General features: G+C 26.5%; 1 protein-coding gene across 1 annotated transcript in view; it reads right to left on the bottom strand.

The window, feature by feature from the left end:
• The window catches only part of LOC132919653 (rho GTPase-activating protein 7), a 105,738-nt gene extending 96,384 nt beyond the window's left edge, over positions 1-9,354 (bottom strand). The window contains 1 exon segment of the mRNA XM_060981415.1: positions 9,021-9,354. The gene's annotated coding sequence lies outside the window, so the exon portion shown is untranslated.
• Between the last annotated feature and the right edge of the window lie 5,551 nt (positions 9,355-14,905).

Genomic DNA, 14,905 nt, shown 5'->3' on the forward strand with positions numbered 1-14,905 from the left:
TGATTAGAAGTTCCAATTTTATGGTAAAAACTTTTCGGAATTTTCATATTTAGATCAATTTGGTAATCCAGCATTCGAGAGTTTTTTCGATTTGAACAAACTGTAGACTATAGATAAAGTCTTAATAAACGTAAATATAAATAAAATAAAAACTAGATTTAACCTATGTTTCTTTGAATTTATAACAAATGAGAGTTGTCAAACGTTGCGCATGATAATACAAAATATATCAAAATATACATGTACCAATATACAACAAATACACAGTATTTGTTAGTATATTTAGTTTTGATACAGTGTTATTAATAACTTATAAATATAATAACTTATTATTATGAATATGAGGTTACATGCCTGCAATGAACTAATTGAAATAACGTATATTGGATGTTCTGATGTTCATATTATATTTCAAATAGATCAGTTATTTATATATAGATGAGTGATGATATTGTATTGATTGAAGAAATGACGTAATAACATTTAACTTTAATATTGTTTATCAGTGTTTATATTTCATTCTCGTGAAATCGCATTATTATTCCATAATCTAACAATTTTACGATTTATTTAAATAGTTTTTTTATACATATTTAACGACTAAAGAAACTCAACAATACCAATCACACGTCTACACACAACAATAGGTAAAGCACGTTTAGACTAGTTATAGAAATAAACAAAAAATCCTTTACAATTATTTTATATGGAAAAATTATCGTTTTTATAAAATTATATATGATGAATAAAATATAAATATAAATATTAAATATATTCTATAAGTTATCCTTATTAGTTATTAATATTAAAATACAGCAAGAATGCAAGACACAAACGTCAAAATTATTTTACAAGTATGGTATTAAAATGTATAAGAAACACTTATACGAAGAATATCTCAATTTGTATTCGGTACTTTTCTATCATACATTATTTAATTATGTATATCATACGTGTACCGTTATCGAAATACTAAAATGTTCTATGTATTTATTCATGGCGATTTAATCTTTCAACCAGCCGACTTCACAAAAAGCCTAATTATACCTCAAATACCATTGTTGGCTACAATAGTATAATAAATAAGTGTCATAGATTATATAGAAGCGTTTGGAATTGTAGATATTCCTAGCATAGCAGAAAATCTGCGTACAATATAGCTGATTGGTGTGCTACCTACGATCTATCCTTATGAGCCACCTGGGACATTTCGTCAGGATTAAGAATAGAGATGATAGTGAGGCTTGTTCAAAATTCGTTTCCACAAAATTTCGTCACACTCGGACTGCACAAATGTCAAATGCACACGATAATAAAAATAATATTCACACTGGGATATGAACGATACAGATCAGATACTCCATAGATATCAACGCAATAAAATACAATTCAATCAAAAATCATCGTAAACTAATCTATAACTAACAGTTTTCACAACATTGTTTTATGTTTGCGAAGGATATATATTTTATAATAATGTGCTTTGGCAAAACGAATCTTGATGAACTGTAGCCTGACAAAACGTGACGCCCGTTTTCCAAAGATTATACATTAAGTGATGGTCATCAAAATAAGATGCAAAAAATTAACTATAATAAAATTACTCATGGTTACTTGTAAGAATATACAGTTTCATATTCCCATATTCCTTTACAACCGTTGTTTAGAAATTAGAATTTATTGCATTTATATGACAATGTTATGAAATGAGTAGAATTTTAAAAATACTGTTAAAAAAATCATTTACCATATGATGTATGATGTATGACGATTTTTAATTAAACTAAATGTCTATAACATATAAATAAATACACATTTTAGAGTGCGATAGAACATAAAATGAACGTCGGTCTGTTTACACGCATTTTGGTAAAGGTATATAATTAGCAAGTGTGTATATCATTTATCATTTATCATTACTTTATTGATACTGTATCTTTATAGGTTTACAGTACAGCGGCAGACTGTCTAGTAAAGAAGTAATCATCACTTTCATTACATAACATACATTAAACATTAATTATACGAGTTTAATTGTAAAGCCGGCTTTAATTATACATTCTATATGAAAACGGAAATTGAAACGTAAAATAAAAAGAATTCAATTCTCGTTTGAAAAAACTATAAAAAATATCATATGTTAAATATCACAAAAGCTGAGTTAAATCCTGTATACTGTATAGTGTATATAATAAATTGATTTAGTCGGCCAGTTGGCATTTTTTGAATATTGATGGTATCCCGTATGTTACCTCCTAAACAACGCCTCTGATATACAGGCCATTGTTTTATTGCATTAATCTAAGTGAAACCACCGCTAAACGAGTCTATAAAGTCGATTAATTAAAAACATAATACAATTTTAATCAATACTGCTCAAAAAAAAATACAAATACAAATACCTACTATACGTTATTTTTATATAAATTAATGTAACATTTCACTCAGATTCATAAAAAACAGGTTATTCATTTTAATTTAAATTTGAGGAATTGAATATATAGGATAGTAGTAGCAGATTAAATGTATGTACATTTTTAAATTGCATGATTTGTACAATTTTTAGTATAAAAAATATATAAATTAAATTCTCATTGTAGGTTAGTTTACCGTTTAGAAATTATACTTACTAATTATGATTTCCTAATATTAATATAATTTCATCGCAGTATTTTGATAGGTAAATAAATATTTAAATTATAACAACAATCAACAATCGTAATACAACAATCGTGATAAAACAAAAGTAAAAATTAATTACAACATTTTAATTTTTAATTAAATCAACTAACAATCATATATGAGATATGGCACAAGATACGTATAATGCTACAATACATATTTTATAATGTATATAGTTCGTCGTTCAAGACATATTTTTTTTCAAAAAAGACTCGATTTCACGGTCGACCGGGTTCGAAAAATTAAATAATCATTAAAAACGTTTTATCTGACGTACCACCACTACCACGACCAACTCACCACCACCAGTGTTACACAAACATTAATATTTTGGCGGGACTTTTTCTTTTTTATAGCGTACCTAAATAATATTCTTTAGACACATCTGCCGGCCGGCTGACTCCCACTCGCCGACAATGTCGCCGCCGTCACTATTACCGCCGATCAACACAACAGACGACGGGCACGTGTATTTCCTCGTTCATTTCTCTTCCATCAACTCTCCTCTCGGCTCTCCGCTACTCTTTTATCTTTCTCTTCCTTCTATATAATAGTATTATTATGCTATACGCACGCGCGCACGTGTCCGACACCGGGCCAACGCGAAGCGTATTGTGCCGCTGTATAATATTATTTTCGGTGATTGTAATTTGTATTTTGTATAATATACGATATATACATAATATTAAGCGCATAACCCTATTTCTAAAAACGACAACAGGAAACGAAACTAACCGAGTTCTTATTATAATTTATAGGTATAGTACATCATGGTTTGGATAGAAATTACATTATTACCTGGTGGTTCAAAGACTATACTGCTTATAATTATGTACCTACATAAGTACACAACCACAACACAGTTTCCCTGCTTTCCGACTTCCGTTTCTGAAGCGCTCGAGGTAGGTAATGGCTTATATTTTATAGACGCGAATCCGTAATCAAGAAAAAAACAGAATTTCCTATACGATTATAAAAGCAAAAATAAAATCAAATCCTGTTGCTTGAAATTAATGCGTTAACACTTAATATATATAGGAGACTTTTAAATGTGCCATAAATATAAAATAATATGTATGTATTGCCAATATTATGCGGCGTACCTACTATAGCTGGTTCAGCCAGTTTAAAAGTTTATTCCACATTTTATCGCGTATAGTCATATTGACATCGATAGCTACCAGTATATATATAAAAAATATATATTTATTACATAAGAGTTAATACTATTTGTAATGGTAAAAATGTAAAATACTAAAATGTTGTCACCTTATATAGTTATATGTCTCACAAAAAAATAGTGCCTATAATAGATAAGTGATATAACTATATATAAGTATTATTTAATGATTAATCTTAATCAGTAAGTACCTATGTAATTTTTAAATCAGGCAAATATAGTACACAACCATCATATTCCTAGTATTTATGTATATAAAATATATTTATATTTTAGAAGAATTTCAATCAAGATTATCGCTGTATCTTTTTTATGCATAACGAAGTAGAGTAAAATTTCTTTCTATAAAACTAAAATATATACTCGTACATAATGTATATCACAATACCTAAAAGGAAAATATTATCTATGGTATTATACATATACTATTATAAAAAATGTTCGATATTTGACACATATTACATACAATATCATAATAAGTTATTTAGCAGTGATGCAAATATTCTCATTTGGTTCTCCAAAACCTTAACGATCCCTTCAAAGACTTAAACAAAACAAAAGTGAATTACTATTATATATCTTAAAAAACGTGGTTAATATATATTTCCAAACTTTCTCCCGCAGGGTTATTATGCTGTATATATATATATATAAACATATTATTGGGGAACTGAAGCTCTCTTGAAGATTTTGTCCATTTTCGGTTATTAGAGAAATATATATATTTTTTAAATTTAAAACTTATTTTTTTAAATTTACATAGTGTACACTGTACTACTGTAGTATCTTACATTCACAATAGGTAGAATATATGTAAACAAATGAATAATATATATATTAATAAGAATAATGAACACAAAAAAAAAAAACAGGGAAAAAAAGATTCTGTCATTGATAGCAAGTTACCCAACACAAAAACATGTTAACAGTTGTACTATAATGTAAAACATAACAATTTAGTCAAAATTTCATATTTTTATAGCTGTCTTATATTTTTATTAGTTGATTTTTTTACAAAAATATTGAAGGCACCCTCAAAATCTTCATGAAAAATACTTACCTTGCTGTAAACGTGCAGTATTGTATTAATATTAGATTATTTTCATTGATGTAAGGCATGAAATGCTTTTATGATGCATTTATTTTCTCCTGTAAATACGTTTTTGGGAGTTTCATTTTCGATTTTTAAACAACAGTTTCTTGATATGTAAAGAAAAAATGACGATGACATTTAGAAAAGTGTTAAATAAATGTCAAAAAGTGTAGTTTTAACCAATTTGTTTTTTGTATTCAATAAATATGATGATAACTATTATTTTTTAAATTTAATATCAATAATCCACACTATTATTAGAAGTCAGTACTTAATACTTATATGCGATGAGTTCCCCGACTATAGAAATACTCAGTCCCAATAAAATTAAAATTCAAAATAACAAATAACCAAAAAAAAAAAAAATTTATAAAATAGACACTAAGATTTTAATTTTTTATAATTTTTTTATTTGTATTATAAATATAAAAATAAAATTTATATTTTTTAATCTAATTCTTATTTGTTTATATATAATTACTTATCTCAACTTAAATTATTACTCAAAGCTAAAGAAATTGATTTATACTATTATTATTTTTATTATTACCTAACTGACTAACTATATATTATACTTATTGACTCTTTTTTAATTTGTACGTTTATATTATTATAAACATTAAATTATAATATACAAATGAAGTTATTACAGGCTTGAGAGATTTTACATATGTATACCCTTCAGATAGTACTTAAGTAGTCCAGAGAGAGCTTACAGGTCATTAAAATTGGGAGAGTTGATAATCACCCCAGACATATATATAGTTTGGGAGTATAATGCATGTCGATTTCAAATGATACATATAAAGAGTATAAATTATACCCAAAGTTAACACTTATTTAATTACGCATGTACTTTAAACTTAATTTCCATCTTACTAGTATAAGCTATTTTTTTACATAATAAATATACATCATTCTATAAGATATAAAAGCTAAAGAAAACTTTTTAAGTATACAGGTATAAGATGCAAAAACTTCAAAGAGATAATAAGCCACACATTATGACATAAAGTCAAATACTATTAAAATTAAAATATGAAACAAGATTTGGAAGTTTTGTACTTATAATATGATACTAGAAAAAGACAACATTCAATAAATTTATTTCCTCTTTAAACATTTATGATTTTTTAATTATTCTGGCATTTAATAGATAGATATACATAATTTTTGATTATAATAACCATATTTCAGTGTTTTAAAGGTTTCGTTAAAAATATACATATAAATCGATATATTATACACTACACAGTATAATATGTTAAATATTTTTAAATGCATTTTTAATTAATCAGTTATTTATAAATAATAAATGTATATTATTAATAACTTGCAGTTTTAATTAGGTATATGTAAACATTTTAAGAAAACATCATACCCATATGTGCAGCCTTCGTCTTACTGACGTAGAACATAGCAATCTATTTTATGTTATTAGTTTTAATATTAGAGTTGATTTACCTATTACCAAACTTAAAGATCAGAATATTATCTAGACCATCGCGTAGAGTTTTATTGATATTTTTTATTTGAAATGAGTAATGAGAATTTTAAAATTATAATATTTTACACAGCTATAATTCATTTAAAAAATTAAAAAATCAATAAAAGCCTCCGCGTGATGCCTTAAATAATATTCTTACCTGAAGTTTGATAATAGACAAATTGACTTCAATACTAACACTAACAGCATAAAATGGATTTTGCTGAATGCAAATTTATTATGAAGTATATTAGTAAGACGGAGACAACATACGAGGGAACGACGACGTCTAATTAAAAAACCAATAAGACAACTGAAAATTGGTGACCTAAAAAAATTCTAAGAAATAAAAAAAGATAGTCAATAAAAATATAAAATGTCAACAAGATTGTTATTTTTTTATGTTGCACATAAGACATAAATAAACATAATGTTTCCAAAAAAATATTTTTGTATACAATTTTCCCCATTAGGAAATACGTCAATATACGTCGATTATTAGAATAATAATCGGGTTAAACGAATAATATCTATACATTTAATTAAATATAGAAATTTCAACATACATGATGTCACGCAACATGTATTCATTATTTTAAATTATGTTTATCCTAAATTTATACAGAGAATAAAATACTAAAGGCTGTAATATTTTAAATTTTCTTAAGACTTAAAATATAAACACAACTCAGCTTAAAACTCTCCGTAATATTATAATAGCTACAGCAGTACACGATTTATTTTATTCAGACTGAAGATAATTTGAGACGTGAGAAAAATCGGGGTAGGACACAGCGGGCAGTAGACAAGAGAAGACATAATATGGGCCATGTGTTTGGCATATTTGAATGAGAACAAAGAGAAACGCCAAAATATACCACCAAAAGAAAGAAGAAAAGAAATGAAACAGTCACGCGTCGGTTAGGTCACTGTTGTGATTGGACCACACTGCAGGGGTGAAACGGCAATATTGTATTTTATGCTTAGTGACGTATCGTGAGTAAATAATACTATACATCCCACGGGTATGGAAATATCTTAGGTATTTACCAGGTACCTAACTATAGAGTTATAACACTATTTTATTTTTTTACTCCTTCAAAATGTGGGTAAATATTTAATTTAATATTTGATCATAATAAATAAATAAAATAACTTTAAAAATTTAACGAGATAAATGTATACTGAAACAGTGAGTTCTTATGTGTTCCTGAATTCTTATCAATTTTATGACACGCAATTTGAAAGACTGTAGAGTTAAACATCAACATTAAACAATATTTTCTATTCTAAAATAAAAAAGGAAGAACTAATTAAAAAATTTTCTTATAGAAATTAAAACTTAACAGGTATCATTAAATTAATAAACAAATATTTAACTTTAAAACATGTTGTGTATTATAGTAAAAAGGAGATAGTTTTAAGACATCTCGTATAGTCGTATATACATATAATATATTATATATTACAACTTCTTTTATAATTAAATTTCATAAAATAAATAAAATGTATTTATTTAATATTTTTTCTGAAGACTGCGTTTCTTAAAAATACGGTGAAACCAAACAACAAAATGATTTATTATGTAAATGACTTGAGAATGTTCAGGACAAAATCTCATTCATTAATTATAAATCTTATAATCCAGTTTTTAACATCCTCAAAAAACCACGACGTAAAATAAAACTATATGTATACACGGTGCTTAGTTTATAAACACTAAACACTGCACACAGTGAATAATATCTTGAAAGTGTATTAATATAATATTATTACGGCAGGATTTCGTCTTTTTTTATGATGTCTTAAACTTGAAATTCTTTTTTTCGAATAAAAATTTTTAAAAAATAATAAAAAAACATAATATTTTTACAAATAATTTGTAAGTTCCTTACTATTTCCGTCGTACTTGGATAAAACACATAAAATGCGTGGTAGAAGAAAATTATAAACCCAGTAGTGGGAAGACGGAATATAGAACGATATGTGCGGTATGCACATAAACAGTCGGGACATGTCCAATAATCCATTTTATTATTCGACGACGAGGACATTGGGATAAAGTATTATAATTACAATAAAAAAATAGTGCATCTAATATATGCGAACATTGGCAGATTATAAATTTAATTTTTCTTAAATTACAATATATATATATATATGTGTGTGTGTGTTGTTTATAAATATTATACATATTGTTCATGTACCAAACTAGTGTGTTAAACCAAAATTTACATACTACACATGAAATTACAACGTTATATGTAGCCATAATACATAGATGAATTGTGACTTATCCTTTTTAGATGATTATTTTAACCCCAAACACGTATCACAGCTGACTATCTATAGCTACTTAATGTTATAGTTACATAATATAATTTATTTTAATTTAAGTTATATAAAGTATTCTTAATTGAATTCGAACGATGCTACGGGTTGTCTAGTAACAAGTAACATTTTTTTTGTTTTCTAGAAGAATCACAAAGAAAATACTATGCGGGCCGATCCGCACGACAAATTAAAGGGTTGATAATATTCATTTCCGAATACCTGATAGTATTATATTGTTGACTTACCGTTATCGTATCATCCGACTGCTGTTTGTAGATGTATCATTTTATGTATATGGGTAGACGAGTCTCGCGGAAATCTGCTACATACGTAAGTTTCGCACGTCACACGCGAAGAAAAATATTTAAACGAACATATTTTGTGATCGAAAAAAAATTACACACAACAACAGTGTCAATCACGGTACACAACAAAGTTTGTATAATATAGTCGTAAACCCAAATATTATGGTAAAAAAAAAAAAACGATCACTACGATCCGTATTATACACTTCGAGCCGCACGCACAACGAACAACTAACGCGCGCGCGTTCGGTATACCAACAGCCGGATGAGTGGGAAACCAGTCTCGTGGTCGCGGTCTGCAGTTAGTACCTATACGTGTGTGCACACACGCGCGCACACGACGCTCACCGGTGATATCCCCACTTCATTATACCACAACAGTGGTGTGGTATCTGAGGCGGCATAGAGGCCAAGAAAAATTGGCGCGATCTCTGGCTCCATCGCTGCGGAGACGCGGCGGTTTAAATCTATCGCGTTATGCCTATTAATTGTTACCAATATTGATATCGAATATCGATACATTATTTTGTCATCGCGGTACAGTAAATTTTTCTATCGAATCATTCGAATCCAAAATCTTGTATATATTTCGTTTACAAATTTGTAATGTAAATTAGGTTATTTTAGGTACAAATGGTAGGTACAATGCAACGTTTAAACATTTAAATTAGGTTTGGCGTGTTATCCAGTCAGTGTATACTCGAGTAATGTCTAAAGACGATGATGTTATTTAAATCGATTTTCGTAATAATAATAACGATTACTGGTTAATCATAAAATGTATATATTTAAACGAATGGGTTTGAAATACTTAGTATTTTGTCGTGCTCTTCTTAGAAATCGAAACGTATTGTTTGGGTATGTTCTAGGAATTTTAAGGGTTACACTGTAGCTCCGTGGAAATCTGTAAAACGAGTGCATTTATTATGTTTACCTGAGTGGCTGAGTATAAAGTACTGTGGTACTATACGACAAAAATATAGTCAATAAAGCAATAAACGTAATGTGAATAAACAAATGTATTTGAGCACACACAAGTACACATTCCTAAATATATGAAAAATACTTAAAATCTTTTGAAATGTCCCGTATTCAAATATTTTTAAAAATACTTACAAATACCTATAGAAATTTGCATTGTCAATTCACAATATTGTTTTATCATGTTTATTTTAAGTTAATATTATAACTGAATTTTAAAGAAAACCGTATATACCTATAAAAGAGTGGTTTGTTTTAAATACAACATATCAGTTATATAACCTCAACAATGTTTGTAAAATAATAATTTTCGCTTAAACCATAACATAGAACCTACTTTTATCCCACAGGTTAGGTTAGACAAAAAAATAATATTAATATGTAATAATGAATGGTAACTTTGTTTTTTATTATATGTTTTTGAAAGTGCCAATAATAATAAACTTAACTATTGATAGATAAATAAAATCCAGAATTTAATTCCAATATCTCCTTGATTAACAATAAACATTTTTTTTTTTTAATAAACTGTTTATTCCTTTAAGCAAAAAAAAATATGTTGATTGGTGACAGATATATATATATATATATATATATATATATACAACTCAGAGTTAAATCAATAAAAAAAATTTTAAATATTCGAGAAAATGTTTATATAATACCAAAAAATTGTACTTAAGCTATTTTATTGATTACTCGCTCAGTAATAATAAAATTATTCAAATTTCGACACTTAAATACCTACTTTATTAAAATTTACTGTTTAGTTAATGTTCCGCACAATTATCCTAAAAGACTGAAAGCAATAATATTATATATCATTAATAACGCCACCGTGGTATACCTTAAATGTAAATACAGTTTTTATCATACACATACTATAGTTACACAGTTTAACTTCATAGCATATATATTTTATGCTAAAATTTTACAATAGTGTAGGTGGTTAGGTACATTTATTTTGGGCGTATAACTATTTACTATTCAGAGTTAAAAGAAACATTTAAAAGTGAAATAGACAAACTATTGAGATTATAATATGATTCATCATGCTCAATAAATGATTACATGGATTAAAGGTCAGTGTTTCATTCATTTAATTAGATAATAACAGAATAAAAGATGTATTCTAGACTTAACGAAGCCAATGCAGCTTCACGTATCAGATAAATTAATAGTTTAAAAACATAACATAATAATATATGTTATATTAATTAAAATTATCTAACACTTAATCTATATTTACGTATTTTTTCTTAAAGATGTGTAAATGGTCAATCAGATAGTTCTAAATATTATTTCCTGTATAACTGTAATCAAAGATATCTGCAGCTTAAATGGAAATATCTTAAATCCATATTACTGAAAATTAGTTAAAAATTATTATTATATATGGTATTTTTTTTTATTTTGTAGATTCTATACGTAGATATCTTAAGTATATTTATACTCATAAAATATTATTCTAAAGTAATAAGATATTTTTCAGTCGATTCCTGGCTGTCTAACTCAAGAAAGAGAAAATTAATCTTAATCAAATCTGTTAATCCTGCAACATACGACTTTAAAAAATAAATAAAACATATACCTATACATATACATAACATATTAACATGATATATCATATGACTTGTACTGTTGAAAAAAAAATTAAATAATGAGCTGAAGATTGATACGTCAAAAATAAAATGAAAATAGAATATACTATTGTAATTAAATTTGGTTAGGCATGAGGAACAATCGTATGCCAACACTAAAGTCAATTATCATTCAATCAATCATTTTTTGAGTAAAACCTATAGCGGAGCTTCATACATTACTGCCATTGAAAACTTTATTCCTTTTTATTTTTTATTCAAGTGAAATCTTCCTGATCACAATTTACTACACTTATTAGTTATTACCTTTTGGCTTTTTAAACAATAACAACTATTCGAATAACCACTATACATTACTATAGTTGCATCTCAAATATCAATTCAAAAACGGCTGCATGTAATTGAATCCAGTATTTGTTTGTATATCCTAAATACTCTCCAAGTTGAGGTTATGCAAAAAACCATCTAAAGGTCTTATGCTTAAAAAATATTTTAAAGGATTGAGATCACACAGAAAAGGTATGTTTGTACTGCAATAGGTACTGCAATATAGTCAATAGGTACACCTATTCGTAGTAGCACTATTTCGCTCGACAAATATTCAATCAAAACAAATTTGCTGATTTAGATTTGTACAATATTTAGTATAATAAGGTATATATCAATTTTTAATATTTGATATTTTTAATTTTAATTTTTTTCGATATTATTTAACTTGAATTTATCTATTGACATATTATTATACATGTATATGGTCAATATGGATGCTGAATGAAATAAACCTATGCGTATACTGATACTGTACACTGTTCTTAGTATTATATATAGTATATATAATGTCAGGTATGGTATAATATAACTATTAAACTATATTTAACATGACAATAATATCGGTGTGACATTATGAAAGAAATGCTTACCGTACAAAAAACAGTCGTAAAACACTAAAAGATTATTGCTAACATCGCAGGTAATAATTCCAGGTTTTACCATAGTAGATATATTTTTTTAAACGTTAAAAGTGTTATAACGTAAATAATATCTATCCAATAATAAATTAAATAAAAAATATATCTTTTTAAAATGTCTCATTTTAAAAAATCTCATTTGATCAAAACAAATCTCTTTCGGTTCTTTTTTGAAACAATTATTTTTTAGTAATTATTAGCATAACTAAAAATAAAAACGAAAATAAATTATCTTTAAAAATTTATTTTACTCGTATGTTCAATAATAATATATTTTAATGCATTATGCAACAGATCATTTTTATCATTCTTACTATTATGATTTGTAACTTAATAATTATTTTTATATTAAATTATAATATAATAATAATTAATGTTTTAAAAATGCTATTTGTTTATATTAGGTATTTATCTTACTACCGTTTAATTCATTATAATTTATTTTTAATAGTAAAATAGTGAATTTTAAATTTATTTAAATAATTTATCGTCAATCAAACTATACTTTGTATATTGTATTGATAATAAATTAATAATACGTAACTATTAAAATATTAAATTATTATTTTGCATCTTAGTAATATTATTATGTATATAAGTTTTTAAGAAAAAACAATAATAAGTTAAGTAAGAGACTTAACAAAACACTTTAAAATGTTCATATGACTCATATAGTCATATACCTATGTACCTATTCATGGAATAGGTAGTGCAATATGAGTACAAAGTATGTATTATTTCATGAATTAACTTAAACATATTGTACCAGCTATAGTTTATTATGATCACGTTTTTCTATTTCAGTGAAGACATTAGCTTGTTATCATCATAGACCTACATTTTAAAAATGCAGTAGGTAACATTTTATGAATGAAAATTAGATATCTATATTCTATATATTATGCAGTATATTATGTATACACTATACAAGTATACATGCGTATTGCGTACCATATTATCATAATACTAGTTGATACTAGGGGCCAGAACCATACCAAGGTATAGTTATAAACAAATAAATAGTACAAATATGTATTATGTAGGTAATTAATATTTATATACTATTTATAAAATAATGAAATTTAATGTAATAATGTCTATAAAAAAAAAAATATTTTTAAAAGTATAGGTACATTTAGGTTTTGTACACTGAAAATTATTTGAAATTTCATTTTAAATTTAAATTAATTCAAATTTTTTTGAGCAGTAACATTGTTCAAAATATATAAACCGATAAAACTATATAGTATTTTATCAAAATATATAAAAGTTGGTGGTGTTGTCATTGACCATTGTTGACAAGTTAAGACTCGATAAATTAACAATCATTATAATATACGCGACAACCGTTATACACAAATATGCATATTAACATAATCGTCAATTATTGAATTATTTAATATTTACTTTTAATGCATATTAATCATATTTTTAACTCAATAGATCTATATTGTGTATATTATTATAGTTTATAATTACACATTTACACATTAATTTGCCGTCTTATCTCGTGAACTGTGGGTTCACCAAATACCGATTTATGCTGAATATCCCGATCTGAGAATTCACACGATACAATTTGTATTCATGTTATGAAGTTGTAGAATAAAGTGAAACATCCATCGTTGATAAATATGTGTTTTTTTTTATGCGGGATGGTTGTTAGATAAAATACCAACATCTAACGCGCGAGACCGGTATCTGGAATACGCGCAGAATGCGGGAGGCGTATATTGACGACGGTATGAAATAAAGCCACATTTGCATTCAAGAACATTCATGGTACATGGTCGCCTACTTACAGCTTACACAAATACAATAACACATTCACACACGATGCGTATTATAAAATAATAGTCTATAGACAATTATTATACTTGTGATATTACTCGTACATTTTTGGTATAAACGTTTTAAATTAAAGGAATCGGCTTTAAATGGAGAAAAATATAAGCAAATTGATAAGTAATACAAAATACGATAACTTGTTAATGTGTGACAAGTACCTAAATAAACATTGGTGTGTGTGTCTGATCGGGAAATTTTATCGTTCATATGCATGAATTTATATCAGACATCAGTGCAACTCCGTACGCGTAGACATATATACATCAGGCACATGGGTATCAATGAGTATATTATTACGGTCATTTTCAAGCCACTCAAAATGATGTATCATAAAATATAATTTAATCATCACTCGATAAAACAATAGGACATATAGGTTGGAATAATTTAAATTTTTAAAACAGATTTTGATTCATTTACAAGTTTA

This window comes from Rhopalosiphum padi, chromosome 2 (genome assembly GCF_020882245.1).
Source record: "Rhopalosiphum padi isolate XX-2018 chromosome 2, ASM2088224v1, whole genome shotgun sequence".
Lineage (NCBI taxonomy): Eukaryota > Metazoa > Arthropoda > Insecta > Hemiptera > Aphididae > Rhopalosiphum > Rhopalosiphum padi.